This window comes from Schistocerca piceifrons, chromosome 4 (assembly GCF_021461385.2).
Source record: "Schistocerca piceifrons isolate TAMUIC-IGC-003096 chromosome 4, iqSchPice1.1, whole genome shotgun sequence".
In the NCBI taxonomy this organism is placed as follows: Eukaryota; Metazoa; Arthropoda; class Insecta; order Orthoptera; family Acrididae; genus Schistocerca; species Schistocerca piceifrons.
The window spans coordinates 79,653,590-79,678,565 of NC_060141.1; the positions used below are offsets into that span (position 1 = coordinate 79,653,590).

The 24,976-nt window shown below is 45.0% G+C and overlaps 1 protein-coding gene across 1 annotated transcript in view; it reads right to left on the reverse strand.

Moving 5' to 3' along the window:
• LOC124795610 (JNK-interacting protein 1) overlaps nt 1-24,976 on the reverse strand; it is a 359,281-nt gene that overhangs the window by 327,948 nt on the left and 6,357 nt on the right. The gene's annotated exons all lie outside the window — the stretch shown is intronic.

The following is a 24,976-nucleotide window of genomic DNA, read 5'->3' on the forward strand; positions in this document are numbered from 1 at the left end:
ACTTCCGCTATACGTATTCGTTTCGGAATTCCTTTCTACGTCTTCCGTTAACTATATGTGGTTAACATTATGAAGACAATTAATAACATTTGTGAAATACAACTTTGTTTGCGGAAAACATAATGATGTTCGAAGTCGCCAGTTTTTCCACGACAAGCGACTTTCAACAACTTATTATATGCATAATTGTTGCAACTGATTGCCGGGAATTATATATTTGAATTATATATTTGAATACTAAAAAAAAGAAAGGTTGCATAGGGCGAGCTTCGATCCGGCGACCTTCGGATTACGAACCCAAGCGCTTACCGCTGCGCCACGACGCTGTATAGAATTATTAATCGTAGAGAGTATTTCACCGCAACGGTTTCTTTTAACTGTCGATTTTCTCGACAACGGCTGAGAAGTGCATCTTGGTGCTTTGCCACATTACACCTCTGTCCATGAGCTTTTATTATGCGCAGTATGAATCGAATCTGAATTTCACAATTGGCGGCCTCCCCTTGTTAGCCATTTCTGAAATGCTTCCACTCTTGGTCCGAAAGACAATGATCGTGCCCTTTTGGACGTTAGATAAATCGCACCTTTTCCCCATTACGATAACTACAGCACTGTTTTCCGCGTCCCGGCGACACGCTTTATATACCCTCCACTGCTAGTGCTGCCACCTGCCTTCTGTGAGTTGTTATTGCACGTTGACGCCTAACGTAGGTTGTTGTACTGTTAATATGACTGGACCGTGTACCTTCAATAAAATAGTGTACTGGATAACTAGTAATGCTTTTGAAATTTCCTGGCAGATTAAAACTGTAAGCCAGACCGAGACCCGAACTCAAGCACGTGCTTGGGTAGCTCAGTTGGTAGAGCACTTGCCCTCGAAAGGCAAAGGTCCCGAGTTCGGGTCTCGGTCCGGCACACAGTTTTAATCTGCCAGGAAGTTTCGTATCAGCGCACACTCCGCTGCAGAGTGAAAATCTCATTCTAGTAAGGGTTTTCTTTGTGTGCTTTCTGTCAAATTTATTTCTTGGGGTAGGACACGTTCTGAAAGTCAGCTACTCAGTAGTATAAAAAATTGTACTTTTGGAATCTTGCCCCCTCTTGGATAACTCTCTGCGGCCGCCAGTAACGACCAGTGACTTCAAATAGTAAGTGACACACGCCGTCCCACGCTAAGACCACTGCGCAACAATAGTGGTGCATTGTCAGCAAAGAGTACAAGTTGTGACTTTCCTGCAGGGATATATCTGCTGCGGTACCTATGATGCATCACGGAGTGGGAGTGAAGTGGCGTGACAACTGATGAACGTACTCCAGAATTGAAGCGCGCGGGACAGTACGCTTGGATGGAGAAGAAAGTCGGCCGTGCCCCTTCAGAGCAACCATTCCGGTATTTGCCTGAAGCGATGTAGAGCAATCACCGAAAACCTGAATCAGGATGGTTGGACGCGGGTTTGAACCGTCGTCTTCCCGAATTCGAGGTACAGCACGATTATTGTGGGCGAAACGTGTAAACTGCACTCGGCTTCGCCGTGAAACTCTGGCAGTATACGGACCAACCGCAATATCGCGCCTCGTCGTAGTGAAATGGTGGCAACAATTTGTCCAAGGCCGCACAAACCTGGGTGATGCCGATCGACAAGGAAGTCCACCGACAACGAGCTCAGGCGGCAATGTCCACTCAGTCGTACAGCTGATTCTCGCAGTCGCAGTTTTTCCGACGCTGAAGACGTTCACACAGCGGTTCCCGACTGGCTCTGTGAGCACGGAGCGGATTTCCTTCGTCGGGGAACTGAACGCCTGGTTCAACGTTCCGAACGTCGGTGACGACGTTGAAGACTAGTGTCATGCATCGGTGCCACTTTGCTGTGCTGTACTCAATAAAAATTACTTGGCATGCTGTAATACTGAACAACTTCATTTTTGATGTCGTCTTGTAAATAGTCAATTTTTTCCGCCTGTTACAATTTAATCATTTTTGTCTTAATTCTCTCAAAATATTGCAACACAATTATTTTTATGAATAGGGATATAGAGAGGAACTGGTTCCACTAGAAAGCGAAGTTTTGCTGCACATTTTACAAACACCTTTGCAGCCTAGAATTTGGATCTGGCTTCTATTCGTTTTTAATACTGCAAAGCTCATGTTGATAAACCGAAGCCAATAAGTACTCGATCTAACGGACAAAGTATCCCAAAAACCTAATCTCACTCCTCTTGTGGAATAAGCTATGGTGGCACCTGCTGACAATTCAGAAACTGCTAAGAAGTACTCGCTGTGTTAAAGAAGCAATGCAGATTTTCACAACAACTCAGAGTAAGAGCTTGAGAGAGCTACGATGAGCAGACCTCTGCTACACATGACACTGAGATCTACCTAGGTTTAATTTCCAGTATTTAACCGAGTCCCTACTAGCAGATACCCAGATGCAGAACTTCCGTGGATATTATCTCAGTTGATGTCTAAAGTAACACGTACCGTGTCTTCATTTGGTGGATGAGGTGAAAACTGATACTTGGATAACAAATAACAACTTTCTAAGATGTTTGTTTATTATTAATTTCCAGTACAAACAAAAAAATGAATATGTATCGCTCCAGTATGGCTGCCACCTTTGATTGCTCCATAAAATTATTCAAGACGAAAAGGCAGCGCATGTCAATTGCGGTACAGTATGTATTAAGCTTCCCTGTTGCTGTCGGCCTAACCACTACCTACCACTGCCCCTCGCTCTGCAAACACCGACCTTTATCAGCCAAGGTAGATTATTTTAATGGTGGCATGCGACGTCATTGTTTCAGTGTGAACCAAGCTATTTCTCATAGACTGACAAGACATTTAATTCCAATTATCTTTCATATAATTTCATATGATACTGAAGACTAATATTTAATATTAGCCTTCAGTATCAAACTCACTACATCGGAACCAAAATCGGAGCCCCTCAAACGTTGCCGTTTTCATATTTATAATATGGTGATTCATCTGGATTGACACGAGAATACAAAGGCTAAAAACTATTAAAAAAGTGACTAAAATGCCAAAATAAAAACTGAATAGAATGTTGTAACGCACATCGAATGATTCCGAAGTCTGATTTCCTCAGGACAAATCATTTTGAAAGTTATCGATGTCATAATTAACTGCAATTGAAACAGCGTTTTTTTAGGTTTAAAAATATGTCTGAATCTATGTTGTTTGACCTTTACTGACAGTGCTTAAACTTCGACTCTTTAGTTGCCTCAAAAGGCTTTTTTCAACTGTAACAAAATACGTTATGCAGATCTCTCGTATCAGGCTTCAAGCGATTATTTCCTGGAAGCTATCCCTCGCAAAACCAACAAATCAAGAACGAAAACTCGGTCACACAGTGAAGTAATAGAGCGATTATAAGAAAAACGACTAGTATGAAAAAGGACGAATAATTTCATGCAGTTACATGTTGTAGGTGAAAGTGTGCGTTACATTACATTAGAATCACATTACGCTCTAAGGCAATATAAAGGCGCATCACAAGGGAATTATCCGAATGGTAATCGGTAGATGTGATGTATATGTACAGACAAACAAAAGATTCAAATTCCTACCAGAAAAACTGGATAATTCGTTCAAGAGAAAAAGTTTCAGAAATTGAGCAAGTTAATAACGCGTTGACTCACCTCTAGCTCTTATGCAAGCAGTTATTCGCCTTGGCACTGGTTGATAGAGTTGTTGGATGTCCTCCAGAGGGATTTCGTGTCAAATTCTGTCCAATTGGCGCTTTAGACCGTCGAAACCCCGAGATGGCAGGAGGGCCCTGCTGGTAATGCTCCAAACTTTCTCAATTCTGGAGAGATCCGGCGACTTTGCTGGCCTAGGTAGGGTTTGGCAAGTACAAAGATAAGCTGTAGGAACTCTCGCCGTGTGCGGACGGGCTTTACCTTACTGAAACTACCATGAAGGGCAACAAAACGGGGCGGTAAGGGTGTCGCGGATGAAAACCAAGAGACCATCAGTTCTGGTTGTCGGGCCGAATCGCGGGCGATAGTCACATTGGTGTCCCACCACTGGCTAGGATGTCTGCAGACACCTCCTCACTGGTCATCGGAGCTCGTTGTGATGCGGGACTCATCACTGAAGACAATTCTACTCTAGTCAATGAGATTCCAGATGTGTCTGGACACGCCCCAGAGAGTGATGGGTTACCAACCTGACTATCTCCCGCCATACGGCTCGACAATCAGGATGTTCGCATGGGGAGCCACTGCTTTTCTTAGCAAGACCCCTTTGGTTGCCACCTGTGGTGCCCTTAGAAGACAGCAGTAAGTCGACGATATCCTACGCCCCGTTCTGTCGCCCCTCACGACAAACCATCCTGGGCCTATATTTCAGCAAGGTAACGCCCGCAAGCGGCGAGAGTTTCTACTGTTTGTCTGTGCTAGCCAAAACCAACGTTGGCCAGCAAGGTAACCGGATCTCTCCCCAGCTGAGAATATTTGGAACATTATGGGGTGAGTCCTCCAACCATCTCGGGATTTTGACGATGTAACGCGCCAATTGGACAACATTTGGCACGGTACCCCTCAGGAAGACAGCTAACAACTCTGTCAGTCAGTACCAAGTTGAAAAACTGCTTGCACAAGAGCCAGAGGTGGACCGACGTGTTATTGACTACACCTACATCTACATTTATACTCCGCAAGCCACCCAACGGCGTGTGGCGGAGGGCACTTTACGTGCCACTGTCATTACCTCCCTTTTCTGTTGCAGTCGCGTATGGTTCGCGGGAAGAACGACTGCCGGAAAGCCTCCGTGCGCGCTCGAATCTCTCTAATTTTACATTCGTGATCTCCTCGGGAGGTATAACTATGGGAAAGCAATATGTTCGATACCTCATCCAGAAACGCACCCTCTCGAAACCTGGACAGCAAGCTACCCCGCGATGCAGAGCGCCTCACTTGCAGAGTCTGCCACTTGAGAATGCTAAACATCTCCGTAACGCTATCACGCTTACCAAATAACCCTGTGACGAAACGCGTCACTCTTCTTTGGATCTTCTCTATCTTCTCTGTCAACCCGACCTGGTACGGATCCCACACTGATGAGCAATACTCAAGTATAGGTCGAACGAGTGTTTTGTAAGCCACCTCCTTTGTTGATGGACTACATTTTCTAAGGACTCTCCCAATGAATCTCAACCTGGTACCCATTTTACCAACAATTAATTTTATATGATCATTCCACTTCAAATCGTTCCGCACGCATACTCCCAGATATTTTACAGACGTAACTGCTGCCATTGTTTGTTCCGCTATCATATAATCATACAATAAAGGATCCTTCTTTCTATGTATTCGCAATACATTACACTAGCTCTATCTGTGAAACTCTTTCTTTTGAGTAAATCATCCAATTTTTTCTGATCTTGGAATCATGTGTGTCTATACCTGTACATCACATCTACCGATTTCCGTCCCATTCGGATAATTCCTTCGTGGTGCGTCGCGGTTTTTCTTTTGAGTATATATTACGTGAAAATGTAGCTTCTGATGGAGGAAGTAACCGATTAGATATAGACAGTGCCTGAGATCTATATAAACGAGGAAATGAGCGGAGAAATCAACAGAAATATATTACAACATCAGTTTTAATTTGCTACCGGTCTCCTTGGGCTGCCGAGTCGCGTAATGTTATAATAGTACCTTACATTTGCCATGGTAATCACCGTTCGCGGCCTACGCAGCAGCTACATTCACCCAAAGAGATTCTGTCGAGTCCTCTTAGATAGCCACTAGGCATCTCGACGTTTACTGGCCGGAGCGTTTTCTACAGCTGCTGAAGGGTCGTGGCGGAGGAGTAACTCAGCAGCTATTAACGAAGATTTCCCACTGAAGTCCCGTTCGGTACAAACTGTGGGAAGCTGGCAGCCGGGAAAGAACTTTTAAGTCCTGATTGTGCTACTCCATAAAATTTGGAGGCATTCGTAGCTGCGTGGGAAGATAAGACACATCATTCATGTAAGATCGCGCCCTGGTGAAAGAAGGGAATCCTTCTGTACAACAGAATGAAATATCTGAGAGTGCACTACATCTGCATCTACATCCACACTCGGCAAGCCACCTGACGGTTAGTGGCGGAGGGTACTTTGAGTACCTCTATCAGTTCTCCCTTCTATTCCACTCTCGTATTGTTCGTGCAAAGAAAGATTGTCGGTATGCCTCTGTGTGGGCTATAATCTCTCTGATTTTATTCTCATGGTCTCTTCGCGAGATATACGTAGAAGGGAGCAATATACTGCTCGACTCCTCGGTGAAGGTGTGTTCTCGAAACTTCAACAAAAGCCCGTACCGCGCTACTGAGCGTCTCTCTTGCACACTAGAGTTTATCTATTATCCTCGTAACGCTTTCGCGATTACTAAATGATCCTGTAACGAAGCTCACTGCTCTCCGTTGGATCTTCTCTATCTCTTCTATCAACCCTATCTGGTACGGATCCCACACCGGTGAGCAGTATTCAAGCAGTGGGCGAACAAGTGTACTGTAAACTACTTCCTTTGTTTTCGGATTGCATTTCTTTAGGATTCTTCCAATGAATCTCATTATGGGATCTGCCTTACCGACGATTAATTTTATATGCTCATTCCATTTTAAATTACTCCTAATGCCTACTCCCAGATAATTTATGGAATTAACTGCTTCCAGTTGCTGACCTGCTATATTGTAGCTAAATGATAAAGGATCTTTCTTTCTATGTATTCGCAGCACATTACACTTCTCTACATTGAGATTCAATTGGCATTCCGTGCACCATGCGTCAATTCGTTGCAGATCCTCCTGCATTTCACTATAATTTTCCATTGTTACAACCTCTCGATATACCATAGCATCATCCGCAAAAAGCCTCAGTGAACTTCCAATGCCATCCACAAGGTCATTTATATATACTGTGAATAGCAACAGTCCTACGACACTCCCCTGCGACACACCTGAAATCACTCTTACTTCGGAAGACTTCTCTCCATTGAGAATGACATGTTGCGTTCTGTTATCTAGGAACTCTTCAATCTAATCACACAATTGGTCTGATAGTCCATATGCTCTTACTTTGTTCATGTTTATCGAAGATGTCTCCCAAACTGTTTTGATCATAAAACCGATTTACCTTGAGTACCGGTCGTGCGACCGGTTTCGCGGCATTTTAGCTGCATCGTGCGTGCATCGTCAAGTGCAATGAAATCGTCACGTTCTGATCAGAAATGAGGATGGGATGACCCAGTATTCCTAGTCAGCAATTTTTTTCGATAAGTAGATAAGTGCTGAGTATGAACGTGGTGTCATCCCATTAACTTTTCTGATCAGAACATGACTTAATTTTATTGCATCTGATTTGCAGCTTCAGTACTAAAAACCTGTCGTGCTTATAAATAAATGACTTACAGCTGAAGCTATTTTATTTTCAAAATGTATATCAATGCTGTGGCTGCCCGGACTACAAAGTCTTGCATTTTATATTGATCAATGGCCGTAGGTAATTCCGCGGAAACAATCACCACACAACAGACGTACCACCACTGCTTCCAGAACTACAGTCAAGACACTTAATAGTGGACAGCCTGAAGCCTGCTGGAGACACTTTCAACGAGGTGTCCGAATGTGTGTAGAAGAATGCCAGCCCAGACTTCCTCAACAGACTAAAGCTGAGACGGTAGTGACGGACGCTGGGGTCTGGGGAGAAGTCCTCGTTCTGACTCATCCCAAAGGTGTTCCATTTGGTTCAGGCCGAAGCTCTGGGCTGTTCAGTCCATTTCAGGAATGTTTTTGCCCACAAATCATTTCCTCACAATGCTGCTTTATGACGGGGAGGGGAGGGGGGGGGGGGGGTTGTCATGGGTATGCAAACAATGTGCGTCTCCGAACTGTTGCTCTACTATACGCAGTCCACAATGCTGTGAAACGTGTTCAAATACTTCCACATTTAGCGTTTCCTTGAGCACAAAAACGGGACCCTACACGAACCACAGGAAATGCCTCCGGACCGTAACACTATCTCCTCTGTACTTCACTGTATCACACTACACACGATGGCATTCGCTACACCCAAACGCATCCATCGGATTGATTGCCACAGGGTGTAGCGTGTTTCATCATTCCAAACCAGTCGTTTCCAGTCACCCATTGTGCAGTGGCGTCACACGTGACGTTACCTGAAGTGCCGCTTATCAAAAAAAAAAAAAAAAAGTTCAAATGTGTGTGAAATCTTATGCGACTTAAGTGCTAAGGTCATCAGTCCCTAAGCTTACACACTACTTAACCTAAATTATCCTAAGGACAAACACACATACCCATGCCCGAGGGAGGACTCGAACCTCCGCCGGGACCAGCCGCACAGTCGATGACTGCAGCGCCATTAGACCGCTCGGCTATTCTCGCGCCGTCGCTTATCACTGACTACAGAAGTGTGTGGCTTATGTGGAGCTGTTCGGTCTTCTTAACTCCCCACGCACAGTCACTTAGCTTGCTTGCTGTTAGCACTTAGGAACCCACTAGTATCCCGTCTGTCAATTTCGCACGATTTCTTACAACCCCCGTCCACAATGCTCGACGGTCCCTGGCCGTCATCACATAAGGTGCGCTTGGTCTTGCTTTAGCTTTGGCTGTTCCTTCGCGTTTCCACTTCGCAAGGACACCTCCAGCAGTCGACTTCGGCAGCCTTAGAAAGTCTGAAACGTCCCTGATGCATTTCATTCGTTACTCAAGTCACATCCAACGACTAGCCCACATTCGAAGTCAGTGAGCTCTCCTGACAGACCCAATCTGCTGTTACTTCTTCTCTGCTGACAAATACTCTCTCACTCTGATCTGATACTTTCGCCTCTATGAGGAAGTGTGTTTTTAGCCTTTTGGCTTTTACACCGCTTGTTTGCTTGTGTATGTGTGATTGTTTTCTATATTTTTTGATGTCTGTGTAACGTGATGAACGTTCTGTGTGTGTGTCTCGTACTTGCCTGAGATTGGTGAGGTAATTGATTTTACGGGAGAGGGAACAGGATTAGGAACTGGAGATAGGGATTTTCTCTTCGACTTAGTCGTCGAAGATCGTCATTGGGCATTTGTGCTTGTCGCAGGACTTGTCATACCGACCTAGGGAGCGCATGAGGTCAATCCCACATCTGGAAGAACTTTTATAGAAGGCCCTTGCCAGTTGTTGGAAACGCTCGTTCAGGAAGGGGATTTCAGCTGCGGCGTGCAGATCGTCAGTGGGGAATCGCAGAGGTAAATGCAAATGCAGTGTTCTCCTGTGGGAGCGGTTCTGCAGCCTGAGGAGTTTGTTCAGATGCTACTTCACCGCATATCCCCAGACAGGGCATGCGTACTCCGGCAGTATAAGTGCCTGATACACATTTACTCGTACAGAGCAGGGAAGGGAGCCGGTTGTGTTGAGGATTGGTTACTCCCTGCCTCCTTTTATACTGTCGGGCCCGTCTATCGTAACATATAGAGGTCAATTCCGCATCACATAGGGGTGTCCGGATACTTTTGACCAGTTAGTGTATGGTTCCTTATTCTTCTTTTGACCTACGTTCTCGGAATTTGTAATTAAGCTATGTAAGCCACATTGCTTCTCTAGTAGCCTAGAGAGATAATGTCAGTGATGTTTTTGCTCCTATGGGACAAAGCCGCCGCTACGGTCTCAGTTTCGAATCCTGCCTCGGGCAGGGATGTGTGTGATGTCCTTAGGTTAGTTAGGTTTAAGTAGTTCTAAGTTCTAGGGGACTGATGACCTCAGAACTTAAGTCCCATAGTGCTCAGAGCCATTTGAACCATTTGACAAAGCCGCAACGAAAACAGTTGCTCATTTAAGTCTCTCCCCCTCGTCTTTCTCTGCCCCCCCCCTCTTCTTTCTTTCTTTCTTTCTCTCTCTCTCTCTCTCTCTGACTAAGCTGTAATATTCACTAGACGAACGAATCAAGCTAACTCCTTCGTCAAGCGCAAAAACGGAACTCTACCCTAACGACGAAAAACTCCACCATAAAGTAACACCACCTTATCCGTACGTCACTGTTGACTCTACACTTGATGGCATTCGCTAAACGCAACCCCATCCGTCGGATTGCCACAGTCCTTCAAACTGCATCTATCGCAGTTCTTTTAACGTAAATATATTTTGGATAAATGGCAGCATCGGTCATAAATATACAAATCTTTTCCAGAATGAAATTTTCACTCTGCAGTGGAATGTGCGCTGATATGAAACTTCCTGGAAGATTGAAACTCTGTGCCGGACCGAGACTCGGGGCCAAGTGCTCTACCATCTGAGTTACCCAAGCACAACTCACGCCCCTTCATCACAGCTGGCAAATGTAAAGCTGTGAGGACGGTGCGTCTGTCGTGCTTGGGTAGCTCAGGTGGTAGAGCACTTGCCAGCGAAAGGCAAAGGTCTCCGAGTCTCGGTCCGGCACACAGTTTTAATCTGCCAGGGAGTTTCATACAAATCCTTTATTTACATATCGATCTCGATAACAGCGTGACCATCTTCAGTGCAAATTATTCGAAACTTGTTGGTCCATATCATAACAGCACAACGTACAGTCTGTACGTTGGATCGACATCCGCTAAAGGTTAACTGTTAAGGTTACAAGATAGGCTCTTCTGTAACTTTGTATGCAATAAAAGAGAAGATATCGGTTGGAAGTAATCATCACAGTACATGTTACACCTCATAGAAAGTTGTTGTGCTATTATGACATGCCGCGCGGGATTAGCCGAGCGGTTTAAGGCGCTGCAGTCATGGACTGTGTGGCTGATCCCGGCGGAGGTTCGAGTCCTCCCTCGGGCATGGATGTATGTGTTTGTCCTTAGGATAATTTAGGTTAAGTAGTGTGTAAGCATAGGGACTGATGACCTTAGCAGTCAAGTCCCATAAGATTTCACACACATTCGAACATTTTATTATGACATGGCCCTACAAGGTTCAAATAATTTGCACTGAAGATAGTCACAGAGCGACCGAAATCGACCTGTACAATAAAGGGCTTCAACATTTACGACCGATGCTGCCATTTATCCAAAATATATCGACAATAATACAGTCGTGGTGCACACGGTTCCCAGTGAAATTAGACATCTTTTAACGTAGTCACTCCACTTTAAAATCTCTCGTAATGCACAATGCAAGGTTCAACTGCCAGTACGCTAGTATCATATCTCTCTCGGTCTTCGTGAATTTTGCTACAACTTCATGGCGTTGTAGCGTGTTGCTATTCACAAAAGAGTTACCCGCGGACCGCCTCTTGGACCTTCCGAAGTTAGGTAAATCGGCAGCTGTAACGCTCCTGGAACACGTCCTTCCGGTACTGCAGAAGCTGCTAAGCCTGACGATTTCACCTCGTTAGAACGACACACTTCTGTCTAAGAGGAAGTCCTCAATTCCGTGACAAGGCCGGTCCGATATCCCGTGAGTTCGTGTTTTGTTCGCTAGCCAACCGTGCGGAACTGTATCAAACGCCTTCCGGAATACAAGGAACAAGACACCAAACAGTGCCGCTATCTATTGCTATCCGGCCTCGTGGGAAAGAAAAAAAGAAAAAGAAAGGTCGTAGTGCACGACAAGGTGGTCCATTGAGAGTGACCGGGCCATATATCTCACGAAATAAGCATCAAACGAAAAAACTACAAAGAACGAAACTCGTCTAGCTTGAAGGGGGAACCAGATGGCGCTGTGGTTGGCCTGCTAGATAGCGCTGCCGTAGTTCAAACGGATATCAACTGCGTTGACATTCCTCGTTGTAAACAGGAATGCCCTGCTTTCTTTGCAATTCATTGGAACGCTATATTGCTTCAGTTACTCCCGATAAACTGTTGCTGGGAGCAAATTATTACGCATTCCAGATTGCAAGAAATGAGATAGAGGGGCCACGACAAAATAGAGACCCATCAGGTACCAACACGTAAGGCACGTGGTATGCACTAAAATTATCACCAGCTACGTAGGAAAAAAAATCCTTAGAGGTGAATCGGGTAAAGGAACATTGCAGTTACAGGCTTAGACAGTTTCCACGCTTTCGATCACAGACGATCAATATGCCCTCCACTGGAAACTTGAGAAGGCCCCCATGACAAGCAATTGATCGTGGGACAATGAAACTTTGTGAAAATATTTGTGAGGACATGCGGGAGAAAAATTACGAATAAATCATTGAAAGAAACACATTTTAATTTATATAAGAGAGGATAACATTTGTTGATTGGGTACCATGTTTACGTTCTAGGTTACAAAAGCGACAGTCTGCAACCACAACAGCCTGGAAACGCAGTAAAGATTGAAGAGAGTGCAGGACAATCGTTCGCAGCACTTTTCGATTTGTGGACCATGGAATGTTCAGCTCTTGTGAAACAGATCGTGGATTGCTTTAAGATCGCACATTGCGTCCAGCCTTCTGAATCATTGCAACAGTACCTTGTGGCGCAATTGACCATCGGTCTCTTCCAAGAGCAAGTCCGAAATCCCTGGTTAATTCGAACTCCCGAAACATGTTTTTCAGCTTCGGTTCATTTAATGTGTCAATTCTCGCGAAGAACAGCAACACTATTGCTATTGTATTGATAAAACTGCATTACGAGTAACGCACTGCTCACCTTCTCCAGACCCATGTGAGCGGGGTGGGATTAGCCGAGCGGTCTCAGGTGCTGCAGTCATGGACTGTGCGGCTGATCCCGGCGGAGGTTCGAGTCCTCCCTCGGGCATGGGTGTGTGTGTTTGTCCTTAGGATAATTTAGGTTAAGTAGTGTGTAAGCTTAGGGACTGATGACCTTAGCAGTTAAGTCCCATAAGGTTTCACACACATTTGAACATTTGAACAGACCCATGTGTCTGTCTGCAGCTGAAAGAGCACTGGCGCACTACGTCGCCGTATTCTACTAATAACGCAGATCCTTCAGCGCCAGTCTCACCATCATATCTATAAAGCTGGGTACCAATACGCTAAGTAGGTTTCCGTCTACGCTGGCACAAGTAACGAAAGTTAAATTATAACCACCCTGTACGTACCCGCCAGTCAAACCCGTCCCATACTTTTGCAAGTGTGGACTTACTGCATTCACTCTTCTTACTGTGCACACGTAGTTGTTGGAAACGGAGACATATAGACTGAGTCTGTACTACTCCACCGACTGTAGCTTTATATATGTAGCCTGAATATGCATGTGGATACCCAATGAAGACTTAATTATCAGTTGTTAAGCAAGGATATTTAATTAACGCTAAAATATTGCTTTACATACTTCAGGGAACAGTGACACTACTATTTAATTTTGTGGTCAGGTAAGATTCTCGCGTAATGAAAGCCAAGGTCACCAGATATTCTATTGTTTATGACAAAACCTGCCATAAAAGTGTGTAGTAGTTGCAGTGAACATCTTTAATTATCCTTTGCATTTACAAAGTTTTTCCAACGTACATGAAACAATTACAAGGCCCTATAATTGGCGGAGATTCGAGATCAGGAACTCATAGCAGGACCGATCCGTTACCGCAATCCGACGACAGTGATTGCCATAAACCTGAGTTATTAATGTTACGCGTGCTAGAAAGGTGTATTCCTTCAGCTCATGAAAAACTAAGTTCACTGAGAACACTCGCGTCCTACACCAGCTGAAGCCGACTGCAGAGACTACCAGTTTTAACTGCGTTGTTTTGTTGCCGCCAGTACTGCTCTTGACTCGTTAGGTGCGCTGGCATAAGCGTGACCAGTGCAACATCGGAGGTCTGCTCCAGGCTGTGACTCTGTCGAATCCGATGCCTGTGAAACTTAAAACGCTACCTAGACCAAACTTTACATTTTTCTTCAGTTGAAACTGCAACTGAAGTAACTACTATTCACTCTGAAGACGGAAACCGAAGTCAACGAGCAGAATTCGAAGGGTTTCTCCTGCACGCAGAGTCTGAAGTGTCTCCTTAGCGCCTAATCTCGTCCTTCGTAGAAATTAAAAAAATCTTACCAGCAGTTATTCAGTGACAAGGATCAATTTTGCTGGAGCGTCCTCCCACACAATAAGAATAAAAACTGCCTGCGAATCCAGCTGGAGAACGTCCTCCACTTCTTTTGTAAAAAAGTCTGCATCACAGCAGTCTGTCCAATGAAATTTCCATATTTTTGCGCCAAAGGGCTTCCTGTTTCCAACTAACACAAGCAAATTACACCACTGGCCATTAAAATTGCTACACCAAGAAGAAATGCAGATGATAAACGGGTATTCATTGGACAAATATGTTATACTACAATTAACATGTGATTACATTTTCAAATAATTTGGGTGGATAGATCCTGAGAAATCAGTACCCAGAACAACCACCTCTGGCCGTAATAACGGCCTTGATACGCCTGGGCATTGAGTCAAACAGAGCTTGGATGGCGTGTGCAGGTACAGCTGCCCATGCAGCTTCAACACTATACCACAGTTCATCAAAAGTAGTGACTGGCGTATTGTGACGAGCCAGCTGCTCGGCTACCATTGACCAGACGTTTTCAAATGGTGAGAGATTTGAAGAATGTGCTGGCCAGGGCAGCAGTCGAACATTTTCTGTATCCAGTAAGGCCCGTACAGGACCTGCAACATGCGGTCGTGCATTATCCTGCTGAAATGTAGAGTTTCGCAGGGATCGACCACTGTTCAAAGTGCCGTCAATACGAGCAAGAGGTGACCGAGACGTGTAACCAATGGCACCCCATACCATCACGCCGGGTGATACGCCAGTATGGCGATGACGAATACACGCTTCCAATGTGCGTTCACCGCGATGTCGCCAAGCACGGATGCGACCATCAATATGCTGTAAACAGAACCTGGATTCATCCGAAAAAAATGACGTTTTGCCATTCGTGCATCGAGGTTCGTCGTTGAGTACACCATCGCAGGCGCTCCTGTCTGTGATGCAGCGTCAAGGGTATCCGCAGCCACGGTCTCCGAGCTGATAGTCCATGCTGCTGCAAACGTCGTCGAACTGTTCGTGCAGATGGTTGTTGTCTTGCAAACGTCCCCGTCTGTTGACTCAGGGATCGAGATGTGGCTGCACGATCCGTTACAGTCATGCGAATAAGATGCCTGTCATCTCGACTGCTAGTGATACGAGGCCGTTGGGATCCAGCACGGCGTTCCGTATTACCCTCCTGAACACACTGATTCCATATTCCGCTAAGTCATTGCATCTCGACCAACGCGAACAGCAATGTCGCGATACGATAAACCGCAATCGCGATAGGCTACAATCCGAGCTTTATCAAAGTCGGAAACGTGATGGTACGCATTTCTCCTCCTTACACGACGCATCACAACAACGTTTCACCACACTATGCCGGTCAACTACTGTTTGTGTATGAGAAATCGGTTGGAAACTTTCCTCATGTCAGCAAGTTGTAGGTGTCGCCACCAGCGCCAACCTTGTGTGAATGCTCTGAAAAGCTAATCATTTGCATATCACTGCAACTTCTTCCTGTCGGTTAAATTTCGCGTCTGTAGCACGTCATCTGCGTGGTGTAGCACTTTTAATGGCCAGTAGTGTATTTCAGCTCTGCCTTGTCGGTGATTCAAATGAGCCTATTATTCAACGTAACAGCATGTTTCCCAAAACCTTCCAAGATCCATGTATGCTTTTTTCAAGAGTGCCCGACTGCAAGTATTATGGGACGAGGAAGCTGCAGTCTGACAGTTTATGGAAACCTCGCTCCTAACGTGGCGTGTTCTGCCGAGGGCGTAGGGTCATTAATGCCTTCCCACCTCTCCCTGTTGCTTTCACAAAGGCATTTTTTTCCTGTTGAAAGACTGGCGCCGTTCTCCCTCTGCGTTTCTACACAGAGCTTGTTGTTGCTTGCTTGTTGTTGCTTGCTAGTCGAAGCATACAACAGACATTTCCATAAAATTTTTTAGGACATATGAACGAGGGCCAGGCGGTCTAGAATTTCGCCAACTCCTGCCGGTGCGGATTAAGGACTGCCCTCCCGGGCGAATTGTCTCGCCTCACCAAAGGCGCCTCCCTACCTCCACGGTGCACACAGCAGCCTTCGGCGAATGCTATCCCACCTGAAGTCGCCTGTTTTACAACCCATGTTTATCGTGCCCTTCCGTTTACTCCACGCTGCTGACACTCTGTAAAACTGCCAGCTACATAATTTCTATAGCTGTCTTTCCCACGACAAGAAAGGACCGTAAATCCTTACTCGGGAAACGTCGAAATGTAGATGAAGCTTTTGGAGAGTCTCCCTCGTGTCAGACTATGCTATGAGGGGCTCGTGGTTTGCCGGCCGGTGTGGCCCACTGGTTCTAGGCGCTTCAGTCTGGAACCGCGCGACTGCTACGTCGCAGGTTCGAATGCTGCCTCGGGCATGGATGTGTGTGATGTCCTTAGGTTAGTTATGATTAATTAGCTCTAAGTTCTAGGGGACTGATGACCTCAGATGTTAAGTCCTATAGTGCTCAGAGCCATTTGAACCATTTTTGATTGTGGTTCCTAAACTCTTACGCTGAGGCGATTGAGTTTGCCTTTTAAATGGAACGCATCTCGTCACTGAACATTAAACAGAATAGGATAACTAGTAACTGCCAGCCATCCACGTGGAGCACGTGTTGGTCTCACCGCGGACTTGTAGACTGAGCCACACACAACTGATTTCATCTAAGTGTAGGGCCTGAAGATGGCGTTGACGCAACATCGAAAGTGGTAGCGAAGTAAATATAAAATCTTAAGTACAGCTGGAAGAATTTCATTTTGAACAAAAATAAAAATTCAGAGGTGTTACTTTTCAACACGCCCTCGTAATGCCGAATACATAAGTTTTCAGGAGACACAAAAGCTTCTGTGCGCATATCAGCTCGGTTTTAGAAGCATCGGCCGGCCGCGGTGGTCTAGCGGTTCTGGCGCTGCAGTCCGGAACCGCAGGACTGCTACGGTCGCAGGTTCGAATTCTGCCTCGGGCATGGGTGTGTGTGATGTCCTTAGGTTAGTTAGGTTTAAGTAGTTCTAAGTTCTAGGGGACTTATGACCTAAGATGTTGAGTCCCATAGTGCTCAGAGCCATTTTTTTTTATTTTAGAAAGCATCGCTCGTGCGAAACTCAGATGGACCTTTTCTCACATGATACACTGCGAACTATGGATGAAGGGCGACAGGCAGATTTGATATTTCTAGATTTCGGAAAATCATTCTACATGATACCCCACTGCAGACTGTTCACAAAGATACGAGCATATGCAACAGATTCCCTGATTCGTGAGTGGCTCGAGGACTTTTTCAGTATTAGAAGCCAGTATATTGTCCGCCACGGCGAGTGTTCATCAGCGACAAGCGTACCGTCAGGAGAGCCTGCGGAAAGTCTGACAGGCCGCCCATGATCTCTAGGTACGTAAACGATCTGACGGACAGGATAACCAGCAATCTGCGGTTGTCCGCTGAAGACGCTGTGGTATAGGGGAAGGTGTTGTTATTGAGTGATTGTGGGAGGATAGAAAACCACTAGTTTGTCTGATAGATGGCGACTTTCACTAAATGTAGGAAAGTGTAAGTTAATGATATGAGTATAAGAGAATAAAAATCTCATAATCTTCAAATATAACAGTGTCACGTATATTAAATAATTAGATGTAACGTTGCAAAGCGATATGAAATGGAATGAGAACGTAAAGATGGTTGTACCGAAGGCGAATGATCGACTTCGGTTTATTGGGATAATTTTAGGAAAGTATGGCTGAATTGTAGAGACTACATATATAATACTTGTGCGACATCTTCTCGAGTACCGCTCGAGTGTTTGGGATCCCCACCAGATCGCAAACACCAAAGCAGTTCTACATCTACATCTAATTTATACTCCGCAAGCCACCCAACGGTGTGTGGCGGAGGGCACTTCACGTGCCACTGCCATTACCTCCCTTTCCTCTTCCAGTCGCGTATGGTTCGCGGGAAGAACGAATGCTGGAAAGCCTCCGTGCGCGCTCGAATCTCTCTAATTTTACATTCGTGATCTCCTCGGGAGGTATAAGTAGGGGGAAGCAATATATTCGATACCTCATCCAGAAACGCACTCTCTCGAAACCTGGACAGCAAACTACACCGCGATGCAGAGCGCCTCTCTTGCAGAGTCTGCCACTTGAGTTTGCTAAATATCTCCGTAACGCTATCACGCTTACCAAATAACCCTGTGACGAAACGCGAAGCTCTTCTTTGGATCTTCTCTATGTCCTCTGTCAACCGATCTGGTACGGATCCCACACTGATGAGCAATACTTAAGTATAGGTCGAACGAGGGTTTTGTAAGCCACCTCCTTTGTTGATGTACTACATTTTTAAGGGCTCTCACAATGAATCTCAACCTGGCACCCGCCTTACAAACAATTAATTTTATATTATCATGCCACTTCAAATCGTTCCGTACTCATACTCCCAGATATTTTACGGAAGTAACTGCTACCAGTGTTTGTTCCGCTATCATATAATCATACAATAAAGGATCCGTCTTTCTATGTATTTGCAATACATTACATTTGTCTATGTTAAGGGTCAGTTGCCACTCCCTGCACCAAGTGCCTATCCGCTGCAGATCTTCCTGCATTTCGCTACAATTTTCTAATGCTGCAACTTCTCTGCATACTACGGCATCATCCGCGAGTAGCCGCATGGAACTCCCGACACTATCTACTAGGTCATTTATATATATTCTGAAAAGCAATGGTACCATAACACTCCCCTGTGGCACGCCAGAAGTTACTTTAACGTCTGTAGACGTCTCTCCATTGAGAACAACATGCTGTGTTCCGTTTGCTAAAAACTCTTCAATCCAGCCATACAGCTGGTCTGATATTCCGTAGGCTCTTACTTTGTATATCAGGCGACAGTGCGGAACTGTATCGAATGCCTTCCGGAAGTCAAGGAAAATGGCATCTACCTAAGAGACTGTATCTAATATTTTCTGGGTCTCATGAACAAATAAAGCGAGTTGGGTCTCACACGATCGCTGTTTCCGGAATCCATGTCAATTCCTACAGAGTAGATTCTGGGTTTCCAGAAGTGACATGATACGCGAGCAAAAAACGTGTTCTAAAATTCTACAACAGATCGATGTCAGAGATATAGGCCTATAGTTTTGCGCATCTGCTCGACGACCCTTCTTGAAACCTGGAACTACCGGTGCTCTTTTCCAATCATTTGGAACCTTCCGTTCCTCTAGGGACTTTCGGTACACGGCTGTTAGAAGGGGGGAAAGTTATTTCGCGTACTCTGTGTAGAATCGAATCGGTATCCCGTCAGGTCCAGTGGATTTTCCTCTGTTGAGTGATTTCAGTTGCTTTTCTATTCCTTGGACACTTATTTCGATGTCAGCTATTTTTTCGTTCGTGCGAGGATTTAGAGAAGGAACTGCAGTGCGGTCTTCCTCTGTGAAACAGCTTTGGAAAAAGGTGTTTAGTATTTCAGCTTTACGCGTGTCATCCTAAGAAGTGTGCAGCTAGATTTGTTACCGGTAGGATCGATATCACGTGAGTGTTACAGAGATGCTTCGTGAACTCAAAAGGGAATCCCTGGACGGAAGGCTACCTTGCTTTCGAGCATCACTATTGAAAAAAATTAGAGAACCGTCATTTGAAGCTGACTGCAGAATGATTCTACTGCTGCCAATGTACATTTCGCGTAAGGACTACGAAGATAATACAAATTAGGGCTCTTACTAAGACATATAGATAGTCACTTTTCCGTCGCTATATTTACGAGTTTAAGAGGAAAGGAAACGGCTAGGAGCAGTACAATGTTCCCTCCACCATGCACCGTACGATGGCTTTCTGAGTACGTATGTTTATGGAGATTAAGAAATAAAAGCTTACAGTTTACCGATGACATTGTCATTCTGGAGAATACAGCAAACTCTTAGAAGATCATTCAAATGTAATACATGTCATTCCGAAAAGAGGTTATAAGCTGAACATCGATAAAAGCAAAAGGAGGGTAACGCAATGTCGAACTAAATCAGACGACGCTGAGGGAGTTATATTAGAAAATAAGACACTACAAGTCACAAATGACCTGCTACATAACGTCTGATGGCCGAAGGTATAAAACCCACTCTGGCCAAAGCAAAAATAGCATTTCTGGGAATGAGGAATTTCTAAACATCTAATACAAATTTCAGTGTTAGGAAATGTCCCCTGAAGGTATTTGTCTGCAGTGTAGCCTTGTACGGAAATGAAACGTGGACGGTAAATCGTTCAGACAAGGGGAAAACGAAAACTCTTGAAATGTCGCGATGCAAAAATAATGCTGAAGATTAGACAGACAGGTTGAGTAAGTCATTAGGAGGTTCTGAAACTAATTTGGGAAAAAATTGTGGTACAATTTGGTTAAAAGAAGGAATCGATTGAGAGAGAGAGAGAGAGAGAGGAATCGCCGAAGAGGAGTTTTGATGGCGGACGTGCCGTACAGAGAATGAATTTTATTTGAGATGCTCCCTGATGTGATTGAAATAGTGGATGAACTTTTGCGCCAATTCTAGAGCGACGATACTTTTGGAAAAAGGCAATATGCATTAAGGTTTATTTGCCACAAGCCCTAGCGAAGTAATTATTGTAGAGTAATTACATTTTGTTTAACAATATGTACGTTCTCGTGTCCACGCCCCACGCCCCAGTCTTAATAACTATTCTTCACCTTCCACCTTCAGTTCAAAGTGTTTCATCAGAAATGCAAAGAGTAAATTTTATGCAATTTAAATATTATTTGTATGAGTTAATTGTTATGCTGTTTGACAATGCCAAGAAAACAATCATAGTTCGTGTAAGTACGAGTCACTTCTGTGTCATTAAAAGGACTTTGGTATAATTCAGTCCAAACTATTTATCGTCCATGTTTCACTTCCATACATGGCTACACTCCATACAAATACTTTCACAAACGACTTCCTGAAACTTAAACCTATACTCGATGTTAACAAATTTCTCTTCTTCAGAAATGCTTTCCTTGCCATTGGCAGTCTACATTTTATATCCTCTCTACTTCGACCATCATCAGTTATTTTGCTCCCCAAATAGCAAAACTCCTTTACTACTTTAAGTCTCTCATTTCCTAATCTAATTCCCTCAGCATCACCCGATTTAATTCGACTACATTCCATTACCCTTGTTTTGCTTTTGTTGATGTTCATCTTATGTCCTCCTTTCAAGACACTATCCATTCCGTTCAACTGCTCTTCCAAGTCCTTTGCTGTCTCTGACATAATTACAATGTCATCGGCGAACCTCAAAGTTTTTATTTCTTCTCCATGGATTTTAATACCTACTCCGAATTTTTCTTTTGTTTCCTTCACTGCTTGCTCAATATAGAGATTGAATAACATCGGGGAGAGGCTACAACCCTGTCTCACTCCCTTCCCAACCACTGCTTCCCTTTCATGTCCCTCGACTTTTATAACTGCCATCTGCTTTCTGTACAAATTGTAAATTGCTTTTCGCTCCCTGTATTTTGCCCCTTCCACCTTCAGAATTTGAAAGAGAGTATTCCAGCCAACATTGTCAAAAGCTTTCTCTAAGTCTACAAATGCTACGAACGTAGGTTTGCTTTTCCTTAATCTAGCTTCTATGATAAGTCGTAAGGTTAGTATTGCCTCACGTGTTCCAACATTTCTACGGAATCCAAACTGATCTTCCCCGAGGTCCGCTTCTACTAGTTTTTCCATTCGTCTGTAAATAATTCGCGTTAGTATTTTGCAGCAGTGACTCTAACCCGTATGACTGTAATATCAAACAAATTGGGGGCTTAACGGTAGTAATTCATCCCGTACACATTTTGTGGTGTCTAGGAAGCCTGCATACTCAGTTCGCGAGACAAACATTGGAAAAAGTGGTATTAATGAGTTTTATTACAATAAGAAAAGATACAGTACTTAACTTTCTCAATTACACAGATGTGTCGCAAGCAAAGGGCGACATACAAAATAATCAATCTTTCTCAGTATAAACAACCACAAGTCTGTGCTACATACAGAGTACAAGCGAAGTGACTAGAGTTCACGCTGCTATTGAACTAGGCCGTCTGCAGTCGGTCGCGGCGTTTATGTGCTTTTCACATAGGAGCCGCCGCTGTCGCGTCGTCGTCCTGGAGGGAGGTCCGGTCAGCGTGCGATTGGTTGACTTCTTCTCACAGCCTTCTCCTCTCTCTAGTTTCCGACTGGCGTGCCGGCGCTTGAGTTTACCCCGTAACACACTTCGTAAGTGTGTCAGAAGAGTAAAAAGATAGTGGTGTTGATATACGCCGTACCATTCGACATGAACCATAGCGTGGCTGTCCGACAATAAACATAGGAAGTTTATCACTTTTTTGTGCTACCTCTTAAGATTTTATTTAATAAAATTGCAGCCAATTAGCCACATACAGTTAAAAATGGTTCAAACGGCTCTAAGCACTATGGGACTTGACATCTGAAGTCATCAGTCCCCTATACTTAGAACTACATAAACATAACTCACCTAAGGACATCACACAAATCCATGGCCGAGGCAGGATTCCAACCTGCGACCGTAGCAGCAGCGCGGTTCCAGACTGAAGCGTCTAGAACCGCTCATCCAACATCCCGTCGACAATAAGGTCACTAGAGACGGAGCGCAAGGTCCGAACACGGAAGGACGGGGTAGTAAATAGGCCGTGCCCTTTCAAAGGAACCATCTAGGCAATTGCCGTGAGCGATTTAGGGAAATCACGGAGGAGCTCAATCTGGATCGACGAACAGGGATTTAAACTGCCATCGCCGGTCGGGTGGCCGAGCGGTTCTAGTCGCTACAGTGTGGAACCGCGCGACCGCTACGGTCGCAGGTTCGAATCCTGCCTCGGGCATGGTTGTGTGTGATGTCCTTCGGTTACTTATGTTTAAGTAGTTCTAAGTTCTAGGGGATGACCTCAGAAGTTAAGTCCCTTAGTGCTCAGAGCCATTTGAACCATTTTTTAAACTGCCATCCTATCGAATCCAAGTCCGGTGTGCTGACCACAGCGCCACCTCACTCGGTGTTGCTCCACCATGTGCTCTGTAACGTGCTTGGACCCTCCCCAGCACGTTGTCCAGAAGGCGGTAGTGACGTGCTTTCTTCGGCCACAGTCCTCCTGAAGTCATCTGTAGCATGAAGAGTGTTCCTGCATGAAGCATTGCAAGTTACAACTGGTACCAAGCACGATCAAAGGGGTTCAGATCAGCGTACATCTCAGGCCATTCCATTCTGTAGATTCGTGTCACTTGGAGAAAGGTGAGCCCAGTGTCTTCGTGTGTTACCGTCGTATGTGACAGACCCATAGTCTACATGTTGAGTGATTGTTGAACAGTAGCTTGTTGGACCCTGTCACTTTTCTGCACAGCTCTCAATTTAATCTTGACAGCGACGAGGGGCGTCTGATCCATTACAAGGTAGCGGTTCCATCCAGAACCCGTGCCACTGCAGGTCTGAGACGTAAACTTACGATTGTTAGCCTCCACACACTTCTACGACGATCGTCAGGCATAAGACAAATGCCGCATTCGTTGCAGAAGAGAAAACAATGCGTCTGATCCAAAGTCCATTACAGGGTTTCCGTACCCAACTCCTTCGCACAAGACAGTGCTGGGAGAGGGGGCTGTGGGGGGGGGGGGGCGGGGGGGGATGGATGGTGTTCTACTATTAGTCCTAATCGACACCATCCATCCATCCATCATCTCAACCTTTTCCCACGTCATGTGGGGTCGGTGTTGCTTTGCTGGATCCTTCTCTTCCATAAATGCCTATCCAGTGCTTCTTCTCTGAGCCATCTTTTCTCCCATAGGTCCCCTGCTGCCTTGTCTTTCCACCTCAGTTTCGGTCTTCCTCTTCTCCTTGATCCTACAGTTTCTAGGCCTTCAACTCTCCTCCCCCTCTTCTCTGCACATGTCCATACCATTTTAGCCTACTTCCTTGGATCTTCTTCCCTATGGATCCCACTTTCACTGTTCCTCCGATGTACTCATTCCTTAGTCTACTCTTTCGTGTCACCCCACTCATCCTCCTTAACCTAGAGGCTGAATTTACATTATGGAGAGGGTTGTGTGCTGGCAGGGGCGACACAACCCACCCAGTCGCCTCCTGCTTCATTCGCCTCGGAGAACCTACGAATGATAATCTGTGGCTACGTGGTTGCGACAGCGGCTGACCACTAGGAAGCAGGTCTCCAGTGTTTTGCACCTCACGGTAGAGGCTTATAGTTCGGATGACGCCATTATGGTGTGCGCCAGTTTGGTGGATGAGTTCCTGTGTTGACAGTCTGAACGCGGTACACGAGCGGCACTTCACCGTTCACGATTAGACACACCGCACTATCTACGTAGCTCCACTGAGAATGCACATTTACTCAACAGGTGGATGTACATAGCGATTTATTGTGAACAAAGGATTTTTAGCAAAGAGCTTTTGCCGTAAAAAAGAACAGATTATAAGAGTCAAGAAGATGGTGAACACGTTTTTGAGCAGTTTATATATGATAACAGGTATTTGACGGCAATAAATTACAGAACCGAGAACTTTAAGATGGATTCGTGAAGATGGAAGACAAATTGAATAGTATCAAACAGGATGGTATATGACTGTCGTAGCTGGCCTCTGTGGCCGTGCGTTTCTAGGCGCTTCAGTCCGGAACCGCGCTGCTGCTACGGTCGTAGGTTCGAATCCTGCCTTGGACATGGATGTGTGTGATGTCCTTAGGTTAGTTAGGTTTAAGTAGTTCTAAGTCTAGGGGACTGATGACTCAGAAGTACCATAGTTCTTAGAGCCATTTGAGCCATTTTTGACTGTCATAAGACGTCTCTCTGTATTATTATTGATTTACATTTGATCATTACTTGTGTCGTTGGGCTGGGTCATCGGACATTCGGAAGTAGCCAGTTTTGAAGTGCAGACATACTCAATTTTCTAATAATAATTAAAAGCTTGCAATATGTGAACACTTTTGCACGACATAATTTATTTTCCTTTA